Below are 17,034 nucleotides of genomic sequence, written 5' to 3'. Positions count from 1 at the left end.
CATTTTTTGAGACTTCTTATTATTTACTGAGCCCTGTACTAAGTTTTTTGCGTGCATTGTCTTATTTCATTCTCAGTACTTCTGTGATGTGGTGGTACTATTAATATCTTCATTTTACAGATGAGAAGACCGAGGCTTGGGGAGATTGAGAACCTGGCCCAAGTCACACTTAGTGAGTCACAGAGAGAGAACCTGAGATTGAGACTGTGACTCCAGAACGCAGACTCTCAACCATGCTTCACGTGGTTTGTCTAATGAGTCCTCTAACGGGAGCAAGAGGGAAAAAATGTGTTCCCACACATTGCCAAATTCATGTTCATTCCACTGCCTTGTGCGCCAGCAGTTCTGGCTAGCTTTCTTGGATTTTTTGACTTTTAACAATCTGAAATTCTTTTTCATCTTTTTAAGAGTTCAGTGTTTTATTGAACATGTTACAAAAGAGGGTTTGTCAAAAGGATGAAAGCCTATATCATCATCGGACTCCTCAGATGCTTCTTCCTTTACTCCCGCTCTCTCCTTCGTCGGGGCAGGACCTCCTGCTGGGGCACAGCCACCAGCCCCTACATTGCAGAGAAGAGCCCCGATGTTGATGTTGGTCAAGGTCTTTGCAAACAAGCCTGGCCAGAAAGGTCCAACATTCACACTGGCTTCTTTAATGAGAGCGTTGATCTTACCCTACACAAGTGGCACCGCATCATCATGCAGGATGAGGGTCAGGTGGATGCAGCTCAGAGACAGGCCATGGAGCAGGCCAGTGCTGGGTGGACGGCTGCCACGGGCAGTGAGCACCAGACCTGAGGGCCCCAATCCCACACTGCCTTAGCTTCCTTAAAAGGACCGAGCATTTTATCAGAAGCTGAGTAAAGGGCCCATCTAAGTTCTAATATGAAACAGTAATGTTTAAATCCATAGCAAAAATGCACTTATTCAAGGGGGGAGGGCATAGCTCAAGTGGTAGAGTGCATACTTAGTGTACACAAGGTCCTGGGTACAATCCCCAGTACTTCATCTAAAAATAAATAAGTTAACCTAATTATCTTCCCCTGCAAAGAAAAAAATTTTTAATGGACTTATTCATTCATTCTATAGGTATTTTGCCAAGCAGAGCACTAGGCAGAGAGGATGCAAAGACAAAACATGGTCCCAAATTAAGGAGCTGATGCTTTTATGCTGGGATGCGCATATGGAATCAGAATTCATTAATGACTCAGCGCCTAAAGCAGGAGAGTCACGATGTGGACGGAACTGAGTAGACAGCTCATGGCAGTGTTGTTCATCAGGTTCTGAACTCTGCCAGACTGTCCCTGCAGGTTATTTTAATCCGTGTTGGGCTGGGGAGGGAGAGATATCATCCCCCACATTCACTTGAAGATATGGAGGTTCCAGGAGGTTAGCCTGGGGACTTGCATTGTGAGCAGCAGAGCTGGGTCCTGAACCCAGGGCTGTCCGAGCCTGCACTCTTTCTGCTGTTCCACTCGCCCAGCTGACTTGGAAGATCTTTGTTTGGATAAGGAAATGTGTTTTCCTTGTCTTAGGAAAACCTTTCAGAAGCCTTAGTGATTTGGAATTAAGCAAGGATAGTCTGATCCTAGAGCTGGAAAGGCCCTGCAAATACTGTACGCTCAGAAACCCAAAAGCATGAAACCCTGAGATAGGACGAGGACGAGTGTGGCATCTGCAAAGAGGGGCTCAGAGTGGAGGAGAGAGGGTAGCAGAGGCCTGAAAACATGAAAGCCAGAGAGCCTGGCTGTGGCAGGCAGTGGGCGAGGACAGCGCTGGGGATTAGCCAAAACGGGTGTGGTGACCAACCCCGGGAGAGTCCCTGTTGGGAAAAGGAGCAGGATTTGACAATAGAGGGATATGCAGGTCAGATCATGCAGGTACTTTTCCATTGTAAAGTTAATGACATAGTAGAGAAGAAGAATGGGGAGCGTCATCTGAAAATGGACAGTTTGTCTCTGCCAAATTGAATCCGATTGGCAGGAGGGCTAATGACCCAGCGAGGGGAAGCTTTCAGATGCTGACAAGTGAATGCATGGCTGCCGCTCAGAAGGTAGCTGCACGTGTGAGTTGGCACACAGAGATCAAAATCAAGGGGTCATGGATGTGTCCGAGAGGGTTCTCTGTAACAGACCCCTTGTGGGATCTGGGGCACACAGCTAGAATTTTCTTCTAAAGGCAGAAGCCAAAGAAACTCAAGCAGCATTTCTATAGAGTCAAGCATGGGTTGATTACGTGTTACCAGGAACACATCCCTGTATTTGCAATCCTTGGTGAAGGGACAGAATAGACGCGTTGCGAAAAAGGCCTAGAGGAATTAACTTGCCCTCAATTTTGGGTTCTAAATCTTTGTGGATCAGGAAATTGCTAATCCAAGGAGAGAGGGCCTCTGTAACCTCCCTCCCCTGCAAGGTTATCGTTATCCAAGGCTGCTGGAACAGGCCCTCGACTCAGAGTAACCCTTCCTTTGTCAAAAAGGGGAGGTGATAGTCATTTGTTTGGTAATGATTTAAGCCTCAATTTTGCCTCCCATTTAGTAGCTGAGTTTTTTTGGCACAAGGGAGCTGACCGTCCCCCCTGAATGGCAGTCTGCAATCTTAGCCATAACTGCACATCTGGACAGCTGCCCTCCCCTTCAGGCTGGGTCGTAAATGTCTACAAAGTGATTCTTTTCTGTTGCTGTCTTGACACTTTCATGTCACCTTTCCTTTTTTTTTTTGGTTGAAATACAGTTGATTTACAATGTTGTGCTAGTTTCTGGTGTACAGCATAGTGATTCAGTTATACATATATATATTCTTTTTCATTATAGGTTATTACAAGATATTGAATGTAATTCCCTGTGCTGTACAGTAGGACCTTGTTGTTTATCTCCTTTATGTATGGGAGTTTGTATCTGCTAACCCCAAACTCTGAATTTATGCCTACCCCCACCACCTTTCGCCCTGGGGAACCAGAAATTTGTTTTCTATATCTGTGAGTCTGTTTCTGTTCTGTAAATAAATTCGTTTGTATCATTTTTTTAGACTCCCCTGCAGTCCTGGCCCACCAAGCCAGGCCTCCAAGCCCTGCGTGTCCACTTGGCTGGGCTGCCCAGCCAGCCGCCAGGGTCCTGCTTTCTCCCCATGCTGCCTCGGGGGGTGGGCCCCCACAGGACAGCACCCTGTGCAGGCTACTTACACCTCTGCTTTCCAAAGGGCGCTGCTCGAGACCCAGCCAGAGGAAAGCGCTTTCTCTTCACAGAGACAGGGTCATAAATCTGGTAGCTCATCCCACTGCACTCCGCACCCTCCACCTCAGGACTCAGAGTTGAACAATGGCAGATTCTAACTCAAGCTCTGCCATGCCTCAATTTTATAAAAGCAGTTTTTTTCACCTCCTGCTATCGTCTCAGAAACAGATAAATTAAAGCAAGAGAGTTCACCAAAAATCATTTGAATGACAAATTCATCAAATTCCTGAAGATATCTTTCTTTCCCTTGAGTGCTGCTGATCCCCTCTGGGGCCGAAGCTCCCAGTCCAGCAGACAAGCCGGGTCTGAAGTCCTGTTTGTTTCCTCCCGAGGGAGGGGATTGGCCAGAGGAAAGGGCAAAAGTCAAAAATTCAAAAACCTCCTTGGTCCTTTGGGAACTGAGTTGGCTCTTAGTTAACTGATCGAGAGCCCTTCCTTGCTCTTCCAGGTTTTTCCAAGTGTGTGTGGGAAGCTGCCCACCCCTGAGCGCTGCAGCGGCGCTCCCTGGGGGCTGCCGGGGCACCCCCTCAGGTGGGCTCAGGCGGTCTCAACTCCATCCTTTGATCCTTTTGTTGTCTTCTTTCTTAAGGATCTGGGACAAGGGTGACCATGTATTAGGAAAATCACTGTCCTATTTCAATTTGGCATCATTATCTCCTTTTAAATCACACGATGTAAAGTAGGTAATCGTGCTCTCACTTAGAGGAAGAAGTTGGCCAGTGTAATCTCCCGGGACCCACATGTTCACTAGCTTCGTTCTGAGCCCGAAACCTCGCCAGCACAGCATGACACATCTCTTCAGGTACTTATCCCTGAAGAAGCTGTTTGTTCCTGTGTGAAGCGAGGGTTTGGGGGCCACAGGGCCACCCAGTTTGGAATCCTGGGGTCCCCGAATGCTCCAGCGCAGGCTGTAACTAGGAGGGTATCCCTCTGCAGTGAGGGCTGAGCCCCTCCCAGTCCCCGGGCCACCTCCACACATTCCAGGGAGAAAAACAGCTAATGATGCAGCAAGCTGTCTCTGCACCGGACTCAGGCCCATGGCTGCACTCCTAGGGAGAAAGTGGCATTGCTCCCGTCGCCTCCGGACCCAGCTGTCCTGTGAGTTAGTTACCCTGGCTCTGAAAAAGTTTGCTGAGCAAATAATAATGTCAGCAAGGGTGTAAGAAGAACTTTAATCTACTTCACAGGGTATGGTAAGAAGCCAAACTATTTCTGAGGACGAAAGGACAATGAGCCTGCTTATTCCCAGGGAATTCTAACTGACAATACTCTAGCTGACAGTATTAATGGGGCCCCTACCACGTGCCAGGCACCAGGCTGGTCTCTTCAGGAGCGGTGAGTCCTCACATTTGTATCAGTATCATTTTGCAGCCAAGAAGACAAACAAATAGGAAAGAATAAGTAACTTGTCTAAAGCCCCAGTCAACTCAAATCCAGTGTCTAAATTCAAAATCCATGACATTTGCGTTGCTTAAAAAGGACTTCACAATGAACACTTCTTGAATCCAGAGCCCTCTCCTAATTAGTGTAACATGAAGTTTTAAAAAAAAGACAGCATCACTTCTGCCACTCCCAGGAATTGGGCAGCAGGCCCAGGGATGGCTCCCAACAGGGTGGCTGGGGGCAGGGGCATCGCCTGTAAACCCCTTAAGCTGTTCCCACGTTTGACTGGGCCACAGAGTCTTAAGTGGATGTCGGAACAGGAACCTGGGGCTCACATTGAACCAAACATTTTTAAGAGCTGGCTCAGAAGCATGTATTTTTTTCCCCCAAACAATTCCACCCTGCAAAACCAGGTTTAGATAATAAAGTTGCCATTCTAGCAAAAACAGGCAAAACCTGGGCCCAGTTTGCCAACAGGAAAAGAAGGTGGACAGCTGGATGTCGTGAGCTCCTCCAAGAGGCGACTCCTCCTCTTGATCAGGAGGACAACTGGCAGCTACTTAATAAGCCTCAGCTGTAAAACCCAGATGCCAGAACGCCGACCTGTGAGGGCAGCTCTGGAAAGGATCCCGGCTGGGTCACCAGTGTTCTGTGGCTTTTGGAGGAAGCTATCACCTCAAGATGTCTCAGAATAGCCATGGAAAAGAAAAACAGGGTCTTCAGTGCCTGTGTGCCTGGAGCAAATTCACTAGCTTCTCTGAGCTGGTTTCCTTATCCATAAATCTACCTCCCGGCCACAGGCCTGGGCCGTGGAGATCAAATACTTAAGGCACTGCCACTGTGAGTTTTTGTTATGATGGTGACTATTGCCCCTGGGAGCATCAAGGTATTGGAATGAGTCACTTGGGACAGTGCCAGAGACAAAAGGATATGTCACAATTGTTCCAGACCATGGCAGTTACTGCTTGCTGCTTAAACTATTGTCTAACATTGGTTTTACCCTAAGGATCTTTTAAAAATTGTGGTAAAGTACACATAATGTAAAATTTACTATCCTAACCATTCTTATTTATTTTATTTTTTATTTTTGGCAGGGGGGAGGGTAATTAAGTTTATTTGTTTACTTGGCTTTTCAGTAGAGGTACTGGGGATTGAACCCAGGACCCCATACCTGCTAAGCAGGTGCTCTACCACTTGAGCTATACCCTCCTCACCACAATAACCTTCTTAAGTGGAGGGTTCAGTAGTGTTAAGAACAGTCACACTGTGGGACAACCAATCTCTTACAAAACTGAGAGTTTAATCCCACTGAACAGCCCCCACACCCTCTCCCCCCAGCGCCCGGCACCCACCATTCTATTTCTTGTCTCTGTGAATTTGACTTGAGGTTTTTTGTTTTTTTGTGTTTTTTTAAATTAGCAAAATGCTTCCACTTTGCAACCCACATGAGCATTCTGCGGAAGGCCTGCTTCACGTCGGAGCAGCAGGGGCAGGTTCTTCTTAGTCAGAGGGGGAGCCACATCCGGCCCAGCCTCAGGTGGGGGCACTTTTCAACACCCTGACTCACCCTCCCCTGCAGCTGGAGAAACTCGTTCCGAGGAAGGGGCTGCACCTGTCTGCCACCCGCCTGCTCCAGCACCCGAGCTTCAGGGCGGCCGGTTAGGCAACCCCAGTTTCGTCTCCATGCTTAGCCAACACCAAGCCCTGAAGCTGGATCCTGGTCATTCAGGGATCTCCCCACTTAGTGCAGTGCGTGTTGAGACGTCTCGGTTTTCCAGCTACGTGATCTGAATGATACTTCTTGTGGGACTGGAATGGCCACATGAAACTGGGTTTTGAAAGCAGCTTCCGGTGAGTATGGATGTGTCAGGCGGCAGGGACGGGGGTAGGGGGTGAAAGGGAGAAGGAGGCGGGGCCTTTCACCTTCCCTCCTGTGGCCCCTCACCTCCCACGTAGCTGCGAACGCGCACACAGTTTCAAAGCTTCTGTTTGCCTCTCCTGTGCCTGTGCTCCAGCCACAGCGGACTTCCTTCTGCTCCCACGCACCCAGGACCCCTCTGCCTCGGGCCCCCGCGGGCCCTTCCACCTGGAGCACTAGGCCAGTTCCCTGCGTGGCCACCTCCTTCTCAATACTCAGGTCCCATTAAAGAAGACTTTCCTTACCCACTGCCTGATTCAGAGTCTCACCAAAAGCTGTGACCCAGAGACAAGAGTTTGGTACAAGCAGCTTCCTGGGAAGGTGATCCCAGGAGCACTGTGAAAATGGGAAGGGAAAATGAGTCAGAAAGGGGAGTCTGCTGCAGCTGCCGAGACGGGGGGGGGGGGGGGGGGGACCATGCCTCAGAAGGTCCCGTCGCTCAGGTGACAGGGCGCCTGCCTGAGTAACTCATGAAGCTCTAGATTTCTTCCCTGTGTGTTTCCTTATCTACGCTAACAATAAAAGAGTTTTTTAAAAGTCCCTCTGATGGATGAGGAGGGGGAGGTGTACACTCACCGACCCTGTTCCTCTCTGGTTGAAGGTCTCTGCTGGGGCCACTTGGAGTCTGCTGGAGTGGAGGGGACAGAGAAAGCCTTTGGGCACAGAGACCCAGGAGGGCTTCCGCAAAACGGGAACTGGGACCTCCTGAGTGGGCAGAGAGGACGGGAGGGGCACTGGTGGGCCCACTCTGCCCCCAGTGGTGGTGCGCCCACCTTCACTGCACCATCCTCCATCCTCACCGCCGGGGTACAGCTGGTGCCATGCTGAGGACGCAGACGCCTCGGAGCCCCTGGCTGGCACGTGCCCCTTCCAAGCCCTGGGAGGAGTCCTAACTTTGTGTTGGGGGTTGAATTGCATCCCCCCCCCAAAATGGCTAAGCCCTAGCCCCTGTACCTCAGAATGGGATCTTATTGGACCTGGGGTCATCAAGGATGTGACAACTCAAGACCAGGTCATGTGGAGGAGGGTGGGCCACTAATCCAGCAAGATTGGTGTCCTTACTAGAAGACAGCCAGTGAAGACAGAGGTGCAGGGAGAATGCCATGTGAAGGTGGACGATTGGTAAAGCCAAGGAGCGCCTGGGGCTTCTGGAAGGAGAGGGGCCTGAAACAGACATACCCTCAGAGCCCCAGCCCTGCCAACTCCTTGGATTTCTAGCTCTCAGCATTGTGAGAAAGCTGTTGTCAAAGCCCCCAGTTTGTGATATTTCCTTATGGCGGCCCTGGGAACCGATTTCCCCATGTAGTCATGTGGTCCTATGTGTTCTTTTTCTAAAAGGGGCCCCAGAGAAGCTTCAGGTGCCACGAAACTTGGATCTGCACCCACCCATTCCACTGATTTATTTTCTTCCTAGTATTTAGCTCTACCTGAAGTCATCCTAGCCAGATACTGATTGGTTCAATCATGAACCATCACATGGGCTCTGTGAGAGGAGGGGCCTTGTGTGTCTGTTTGCCACAGTGTCCCCAGCTCTCCAACAGAGCCTGGCAGGGCTTCCTAACCTTTTGTTGTAAATGATAAATAAATAAACTGCCTGTTCACATTTCTGCTCTCTTACTCTTAACTGGCTTCCAAGGGGACTTGGGCTACAGGGAGCCTGGCTTGAGGTTTGGCATGCGATAGACAATCCTGATGAGAAGCTGACTGGCAGCGCTCACTTTACAGACCTTCCAAAAGTCATCCCTTTCTGATGAAGAGGGTTGGTTCACAAATCATTCATGGTTGGGGGAACTGGCACAGTGCTATGGACCAAATGTTTGCAATCCCCAACATTCGTATGTTGAGGCCCTAACCCCCAGTGTGCTGGCATTAGGTGCTGGGGACTTTGTGAAGTTTAGATGAGGTCATGGGGGGGGGCCATGATGGGATTAGTGCCTTTATGAGAAGAGAAACCAGAGCTTCCTCTCTCCACACACACGAGGAAGATGTCATGGAACCGAGCAGAACCCTGCAGGGCCCCCCTCAAGTACAAAGGCCTCTCCACGTCCCCTGCCTCTTGTTTGTAGAAAAGCTGAAATCCCTCAGGCCTCCCTGAGTCACAAAAGAGCAGGCTCAAACAGTTAATGATTAGGACAATAAAGTCACAGAGTCCTTCAGTGTCTGAGGTACATTCCTGAGTTGTTGTACAGACACTGTAACTGCCACCAGAGGGAAAAAGCTAACCACATGATGACCAGACGGCAGCCACCGCATGAGCTGCTCCACCTTGAGCAGCACCGAGTCTGTGGCTGGCACAAGTCCAAGGACGGGTCCCAAGAGAACAGGATCAACATTATTGCTCATCATAATCTCTGTCTTTGTGGGCATCAAAGTAATTGTAGCTTGTTCTGCCCAAATATGTAAGTGAGCAACTAAAATTGTCAGCAAAAAGATGCTACAGACCCATGTCGACATCTTGCATCCTAAGAATACAGGCCCCTAGGTCAGCGTGAAGTTACAGAAGACGGACCTTCACCCATGACCTCGTAGAAATGGAATGATGTTCTGACAAGTGGGGATTTTGGCAGGAAAGAGCTCTCTGCAAGAGACCCCTTCTGTCTTGTCACTTCAGCAGAGCTATATTGTAACTAACCTTAAACCAGACTCCCCCATGCTGTACTCTTCTCTGGCCCAAGCACACCTTTCAAATCTTTTAATCACACAATACCTTGCCTAACCTGTTGGTTCTTTCTGTAGAGCAAAGAAGTGAAAGTGAAGAACAAGTTATTAACAGATAATCAGATCTCTTCCCTATCTTCTCCTTCACTAATGTGGCAAACAAACTGTCTGAACGAGACAGCATCTAAAGAAAGATCACAAGGAGTCACGAGCCTGCGCCAGTGGGCGATGGCAATGAGTCTGATTCCCTATCTCGGTAATTAACTGAGAGTAACTCCCCTTTTCCTTTTAAAAACTTTCATGACTAAGCAGAATTTTTGGAGTTGGTTTTGGAGGCATGAGTCTATTGTCTCCCCATCCAGAATGCTGACTTTCTGATTAAAAGCAGTGTTTTCTATTTCTACCAACACTAGCCTCTCAAATATTGATTTTCCCGTGACCAGCAGCAGGACCTTGAGTATTGATTTTCCAGTGACCAGGTCTCAGGACTCCTACAGGTCAAGAGAAGAGGTGTCAGAATGAAACCTACCTGGCTGGCACCTTGATTTTGGACTTCCAGCCTCCAGAACTGTGAGAAATAAATGCATTGTTTAAGCCCCCTGGTTGGTGCTATTTCGTTACGGCAGCCAGAGCTGACTGAGACAGATGATATCAAACAGCTCATGGAGGAAACATCTCGGATTTTTTTTACTGACTGCAAGGAAGATGGCTTGAAAGACAAAAAAGACAAAAAAAAAAAACCCAAAAACAATGCAATTTGGGTTACCCACCCAGCGTGCTGTGTTAAGGATCAGACCTCACCTGGAGCCTTGGGTCAGGCTCAAGCCGACAATCAGAATGGCCCGAGAAAGACCTGGGCTAGCCTGCAAAGCTGTGAGGTGCCCTTCCCTGCAGCTGTTTCTTACTTCATGGTGCCTCTCAGTCAGAGATAAAGCAAAAGGATTCTGGCCCTTGGACCTTGGGGTCAGGTGTCGCCATAGGACTCTCTTACCTGGGAGTCTATCATTGTAGGAATGAAGGTGGGTAATTCGGAAGGACAGGACAGAAACCCAGTAAGACCTGCTTCATCGGGAGGTGATGTTGACATCTGATCAAGGACAAAAATCAGCCCAAGCCATCTGACCAGGCAGATGTTTGACAACTGTTAACAGCAGTGGTCTCTGAGAAGCAGGACTATGGATGACTCATCTATCTTTCTGTAAATTTCTCCAAATTCCTTTAGCAACAGAAAAATAAAGGAACAAAGTTACCCACACATGTGTGTGTTAAACTCCTCTCCACACCTGAGTTGGTCATTCTATCCTGGCTCCTTTCACTTAATCCTCTATTGTGCAAACCCACAGCCAGTGCTTAAGAGCACTTAAGTCCTCCCTCCTTCCTGAGTCACTGTTTTTTGCCTTGTGACTACACTTGGGGCGTTATTTAAACCCTAGACATTTGAACTTTTCATAATTGTGCTTTGTTGTCTTAAAGAAAGGGGTTTTCAGTGGATAAGACTTGCCCAGACTCTGCCTCTTTCTAGCCGTGGGCTAGCTCCTTCATCTGCACACGTCCCTCCCAGGGCTGCTGTGAGAAGTGAATCAGTTAAAACGTGGGCAGGCAGGTGGCTCACAAACTGCCGCTGTCCCTCAGCCTTGAGGTAAGGACCCGTGAGACCACCAGGAGTGTGGCTATGCTGATGGCTCTGCACACCCCCTCCCCTGCAGAGGTTATGGGCCATCGATGCCACAGATGGAGCTTGTGACAGGAGCAATGCAGCGACATCCTACCCTGGACAGTGAGCAGGACAGAGGCGCCACCAAACCACTAACCTGGTCTGTTACAAGGCTTGAAAATAGCAGAGGGGGCCTCCCGTCCACCAGGAAGAGGCTGACAAGGTGTCACTGTGTTTTGTATGGTTCTGATGAAAAAGTAGTAGGATGTTAAGGGACAGTGGCACAGAGGTGGCCCTCACCAGCCCCTTCCTTTTCTTTGCAGCACTCACCACTTGTTCTGCTTGATATGTGTGCGCATACGCATGTAAGTCCTTGGATTTACTGACTCTGCCGCGCACCCCCCAGAGGGCAGAGAGGCACTCAGGCGAGGGACTTTGCCTGCAACCAGCACTGAACCTGCTCCCAGTTGCCAGTCCAGAAATATTTGTTGAATGAATTAATGAATTCTCTCCTCCCATTTACATTACTGCCTTTCAGTTTCTAATTTCAAGTTATGAGTGGACTATGGACTGCAGACTACTGTATTTATTGTGCCCTGATGCTAATTAAAATTATTAGGCTCACCTGAAATGAACTTGGCTTGACTTTAATCTGCCGTCTGAATCTGCTACAGGTCCTCAGTGAAAACAAATCCTCAGTCCTTCACAATTGGAGACCTAAAGTAAATCCGGAAGTCTTCCCCCTTTTTTTTTTCAGCTTTGTTACACGTGTTCCTGGCCTTGGTCTCTTATCCTCTTTGCTGCTAATCACTCCTCACTCCCTACCGGGGGCCAGTCGGCACGGCCTCTCAACCTCAAATGCCTCTCTTCTGCTCTTCTGTAGCGGAAAAAAGGAGCCTGTGAGGTTTCACCGGAGCAAATTTTAATTGTCATGTGTCAGTTCACCCACCAGCCAGCTGCTTGGACTTGGCTGCAGGGGAAGGGAAGGAAGGAGAGGGGGAAAGCGTGGAACCAAAGGTGTCAACTGGCTAGTAACTCCCCACAGACTTCACCTTGAGGAGGGGAGACAGGCATGCCTGGACTGCACTCTACCTCTTCTGCTCAGTGAGTCGATGCTGGCAGGAAGCCAGCACTTGCTGGTCTCACTTTTGCTTTCTCTCTGTTTAACGTGACTTAAGTTTTACCTGGTCATGTAATTCACCTCGATACAGCATGGAATCTAGTCAATAATATTGTAATAACTTTGTATGGTGACAGACGGTTACTAGACATTGTGGTGATCGATTCATATGTATATAAATGTCAAAGCCCTGTGTTGTACCCCTGAAACTAATATAATTTTGTATGTTGATTATACTTAAATTTTAAAAAATCACCTGGGGAGACTGAACCAGCTGCAGTTCCCCAACCCCACTCCGGGACTCCGGTTCACTAGGTCTGCAGTGGGGCCCAGGTGGCATAGTTTTTAAAAGCCTCACTTGATTTTTTTTGTGTCATTCAGAGTTGAGAAACACTGACAGAGGATTCAAAGGGCTTTTGCAGCATTACAATTCAGTAGTCTTGAAAAGGAGATAACTGAACTGTAGGTAATATTTTGCAAAATAAACCCAAATGGTAATGCTGCTGGAGGACCTCAGCTCCCTTACAATGTGGGGAAATACCCATTGTTCCCCAGAATTCAACAGGATTTGAAAACAATTTGTAGAGCATGTGCCTAGCATGCACAAGGTCCTGAGTTCAAGCCCCAGTGCCTCCATTAAAAAAAAAAGAATGAAAAGAAAAACACAATTTGAACACTGGCTTCTGATTATCCCTATGGAGAGACATGAGCATTCTTTAATATCCCTAGAGTTAAAGATTTGCCCGTTTTCTTAAATCCTTTACTCCCGAGGCTAGACAATAAAATAGCTATTTCTTTACCTCCACCTTATCCATTTAAGTCACAGGCTTTTTTTGTTTGTTTTTAATGTAAGTACTGGGGATTGAACCCAGGACCTCATGCATGCTAAGCATGAGTTCTATCGCTGAGCTGTACCCCAGCCCTGAAAATCACTATTTAAAATATATATGGATTAAATGATAGGTTGCCTCAGATTTTCTTCAAAATAATCCAGGGTGAGGAGTAGTAAGGGAAGAAATAGAAAGAGATTGGCTGTGAGCTGATTACTTGGGAAGGTGGGTGATGGGGCACTTGAGGGAATCAGTCTGTTTGGTTGAACCATGATGACACTGAGACATTTGATCTGTTTGACCTGCAAAAATGGCGATTTCATTTGGTTTTAACAGAGTACTATTTTATATACATCTTTGAAAATTTCCGTAAGTAGTTAAATCACACATTCAGCTGTACCCTCACTGTTCTCATTTTTACCTTTGTGGCTACATTTTGCAGTTTAGAGCTTGAAAAACAATTATCTCCTCAGAAAGACCCTACAGTCATTTACAAGCTTGTCTGTTTGTCACAACTTCAGAGTTTACTGTGTAGCAACTGTGTAAACTCTGTAACAGAAACTCTGTTTCTGATAGTAGTTGCTTGAGTTCAAATTTTTAAAAAAATGTTATTCACTATTTAATACAGATGACTATTATTACAACTCACACTAGTTAATGACTTAGCATTTTGGGAGTTTCCCAGGGGACATGACACTCAAGTCCATTTCCTGCCCCAAAAGCCCCTAGGATGTAGAAGGACAAAGGCTTTAGAGTTAAGACAGTCTCCAGTTTGAATTCCTAGATGCCGCTTGTTAGCTGTGTGATCAAGGCAAGTTGTTGAACCTCTCTGAGCCTCAGATTTCTCAAATATAAAATGAAGATACTATATGTCTCAGATTTCTTTAATTTTTAATTTTTTATTGAAGTATAGTTAGTTTACAATGTTGTGTCAGTTTCTGGTGTACAGCATAATGTTTCAGTCATACATGTACATACATATATTCATTTTCATATTCTTTTTCACTATAAGCTACTACAAGATATTGAATATAGTTCCCTGTGCTATAACTGTATAAACTTGTTGTTTATCTATTTATATATAGTAGTATCTGCAAATCTCAAACTCCCAATGTCTCAGTTTTGATGTATTAGGAAGATAGTTTATAAGCCTACCTTCCCCTTCCTCCCCTATCCCATGCTGCTAGCAACAACAAAGCCTGTGACATTGTGTTAAAGCACTGATGCTCCAAACCTGTGCCATGCAAGATGCAAAATTAAAGTGGAACAAATAATTTCATTTTTTAAAGATTTTAAAAAATAATTTTTTTAATGGAGGTACTGGGGATTGAACCAGGACGTTGTGCATGCTAAGCATTTGCTCTACAACTGAACTGTTACTCTTCCCCCAAAATTTCATTTTTAATAAGTGAATCTGAGCTGGACTATAAACCGAGTTTGGCATTAAAGGGTTAGAGAATCTAACTGCTGCTTCAACATCCAAGATCTTAGTGAGCTGAGAATAATACAGGAGGCAATTAAAGAAAAGGAGACATCAAGTAGATGCTCAAAAAGTGTTTGTTGAACTAATTAACTTGCTTTTGACGCCCTTTTCAGATAGGGCTTTTTTTTTTTTAAAAAAAGGACTTCCTTATACAATTCCCAGAACTAAGCTGTTTTCCTCGCCTAGTACAGCCAGTTCTAGAGGCCTCGGTTATTGTGAAATTCATTTAGCTTTCTGCAGTATTAGTTTTGAGAAAGTACAAGCCTGCAAAACTTCCTGGAATCTGTGAGGAAGACCCATTGTCCATTTACGTGGCTCACTTACCATCAGCCAGAGTAGGAGGGCAGGTTTTCCTGTCTGTGCAAAGAAGGAGGTAATTAGAATTTTGGTTGTAATAAATATATATAATCTCCTCCTTAAAGCTTTCTGCTTCAGCGAATGCTTGTGTAGGCCAAGGTCTTAAAAACAGTTTCTTTTGAACACCTTGAGCACACTCAGGGGTTCCTTAGCCACAGAGAAGTATTGCTAAAGGACATCTGACCAGCAGTAACTAAATACCAGAGGGCGCCCCACCCCCCAAAGCTTTGCTGATTTCTCTTCAGGGAGCCATGAGCCATGAAGTCCCAGCTTGGTAGATTCTGGGGTGGAAACAACATAAAATCTCCACCAAACGTCCCCAGTGTTAACTGTGCCTTGTGCCACAAAGGGATTCAGCCGTGCAATTAACAAGTTACTTTGTTATGAGTCAAGTGCTATAGATGCAAAAATGAGTAGGGACTCTGCCTTTGAGAATCTCAGTCTGGTCCTTCAGCAGAGAGCCTGAGTGCCACAGTCCAGGTCAGCAGAGAGCGCAGGTTGAGCAGAAAGCAGAATGACGGATTGGGCAGGTCTTTTTGAGAAAGCTTAGTCTAAGCCTCGAAGTGAGCCCTGTGGGTTTGGGTGGAGGGAGGAGGCATGCCAGGTAGTGGGAACACCGTGAGCAAAGGCTGAGATGGGAAAGAACATGGTGTTTCACAGGAAGAGCAGTCAATCCAGTCAGGGGAAAGGGGGCAGGACAGGTGCCAAAGGAGGGGGTTGATGTCAGATTACAAAGTAATCTGTAATGTATAATTAAACCAATGAGTTTAGGCTGTAGACAGTCGTTAAACTAAGTGAATGACTAATTAGTATTTTGGAAAGGCAACCTTGGCGTTAAGGTATAAGAGATTGGAACAGGAGATTAACAGGAAGCCAAAGTAAATATATGAAAGGTGATAACAGCTTGAATTAGGTCAGTGTCTGTGAGAATAAACATTTCTAAGTAATAACTGACTGATTACCGATCAGAAGAACTGAGGATGACTTCAGATTTTCTACTTGGGTGGTGGGTCTGTAGGAGGAGGAGTAGGTGTTCAGACAGAGGGGCACAGGAAGCTAGTGAACTCAGAGTTTTCTATCCTGAGACTGACTGTGGTCTTCGAAAATACAATGTCCTTGGCTGTGACATAACAGGGACCATTTATCTCCAAACCTGAGAAAGAATTCTTTGGAACGAACTTTGCCGAGTTCCTCCCGGGCAAGGCTTCCCTACAGTGGAAACAGACTGCATGGTCAACCTGCTACCTAAGGAAGCATTCTAGAAGGTAGCTCTTGTCTGGACAACCTTGATGGCTGTACACATCCCTGAAGCTCATATTCTCCCAGGAGGAGAGAAGGGTATTAGTGTTGGGCTAATTTAAATAACAACATTTGCTCCCACTCTCCTCTTCAACCTTATTTTCTCACCACTAACCAGATGGGAGGACAATGTGAGCAAAGTGCCTTGGGCTCCAGGGGAAAAAGCAGGAGGAAATGGTGGCTGGCTCATCCTTGAGCATGCTATGCACTTCTTCTCTTTTAAGTAACTCACATTTTCAATCCTGATACTCTTATTGTTTTCTTAAGCAATTTTATTGTGGAATAATTCCTATATAGTAAATTACACATATTTCAGATGTACAATTTGATAAATTTTGATAAATGTATACACCTATGAAACCACGATCAAAATTAAGATACCTAACATTTCCATCAACTCCCTAAGAGGTGCAAATTTCAAACTCCCAATTTATCCCCTCCCACCCCCTTTATCCTCTGGTAACCATAAGTTTGTTTTCTATCTATGTCTGTGAGTCTGTTTCTGTTTTGTAACTAAGTTCATTTATGTCTTTTTTTTTTTAGAGTCCCCATATAAATGATATCATATGGTATTTTTCTTCCTCTTTCTGGCTTACTTCACTTAGTATGACGATCTCTAGGTCCATCCATGTGGCTGCAAATGGCATTATTTTATTCTTTTTTATGGCTGAGTAGTATTCCATTGTATAAATACACCATATCTTCTTTATCCAGTCATCTGTTGATGGACATTTAGGCTGTTGCCTTGTCTTGACTGTTGTAAATAGTGCTGCTGCTGTGAACAGTGGGATGCATGTATCTTTTTTTTTAAATTTTTAAAATTTTTTTTTACATTTTTTATTGATTCATAATCATTTTACAGTGTTGTGTCAAATTCCAGTGTTCAGCACAATTTTTCAGTCATTCATGGACATATACACACTCATTGTCACATTTTTTTTCCTCTGATTTATCATAACATTTTGTGTATATTTCCCTGTGCTATACAGTGTAATCTTGTTTATCTATTCTACAATTTTGAAATCCCAGTCTATCCCTTCCCACCTCTACCCCCCCGCCCGGTAACCACAAGTCTGTATTCTCTGTCCATGAGTCTATTT

General features: G+C 46.1%; 1 pseudogene; it reads right to left on the bottom strand.

Moving 5' to 3' along the window:
- Positions 1-296: 296 nt before the first annotated feature.
- On the bottom strand, positions 297-3,271 carry LOC116285202 (large ribosomal subunit protein P1 pseudogene; annotated as a pseudogene).
- Positions 3,272-17,034: the final 13,763 nt, after the last annotated feature.

Source organism: Vicugna pacos, chromosome 23 (genome assembly GCF_048564905.1).
Source record: "Vicugna pacos chromosome 23, VicPac4, whole genome shotgun sequence".
Classification (NCBI taxonomy): domain Eukaryota; kingdom Metazoa; phylum Chordata; class Mammalia; order Artiodactyla; family Camelidae; genus Vicugna; species Vicugna pacos.
The sequence above is the reverse complement of the archived record's forward strand: the minus strand, read 5'-3'. Positions and strand labels throughout refer to the sequence as shown.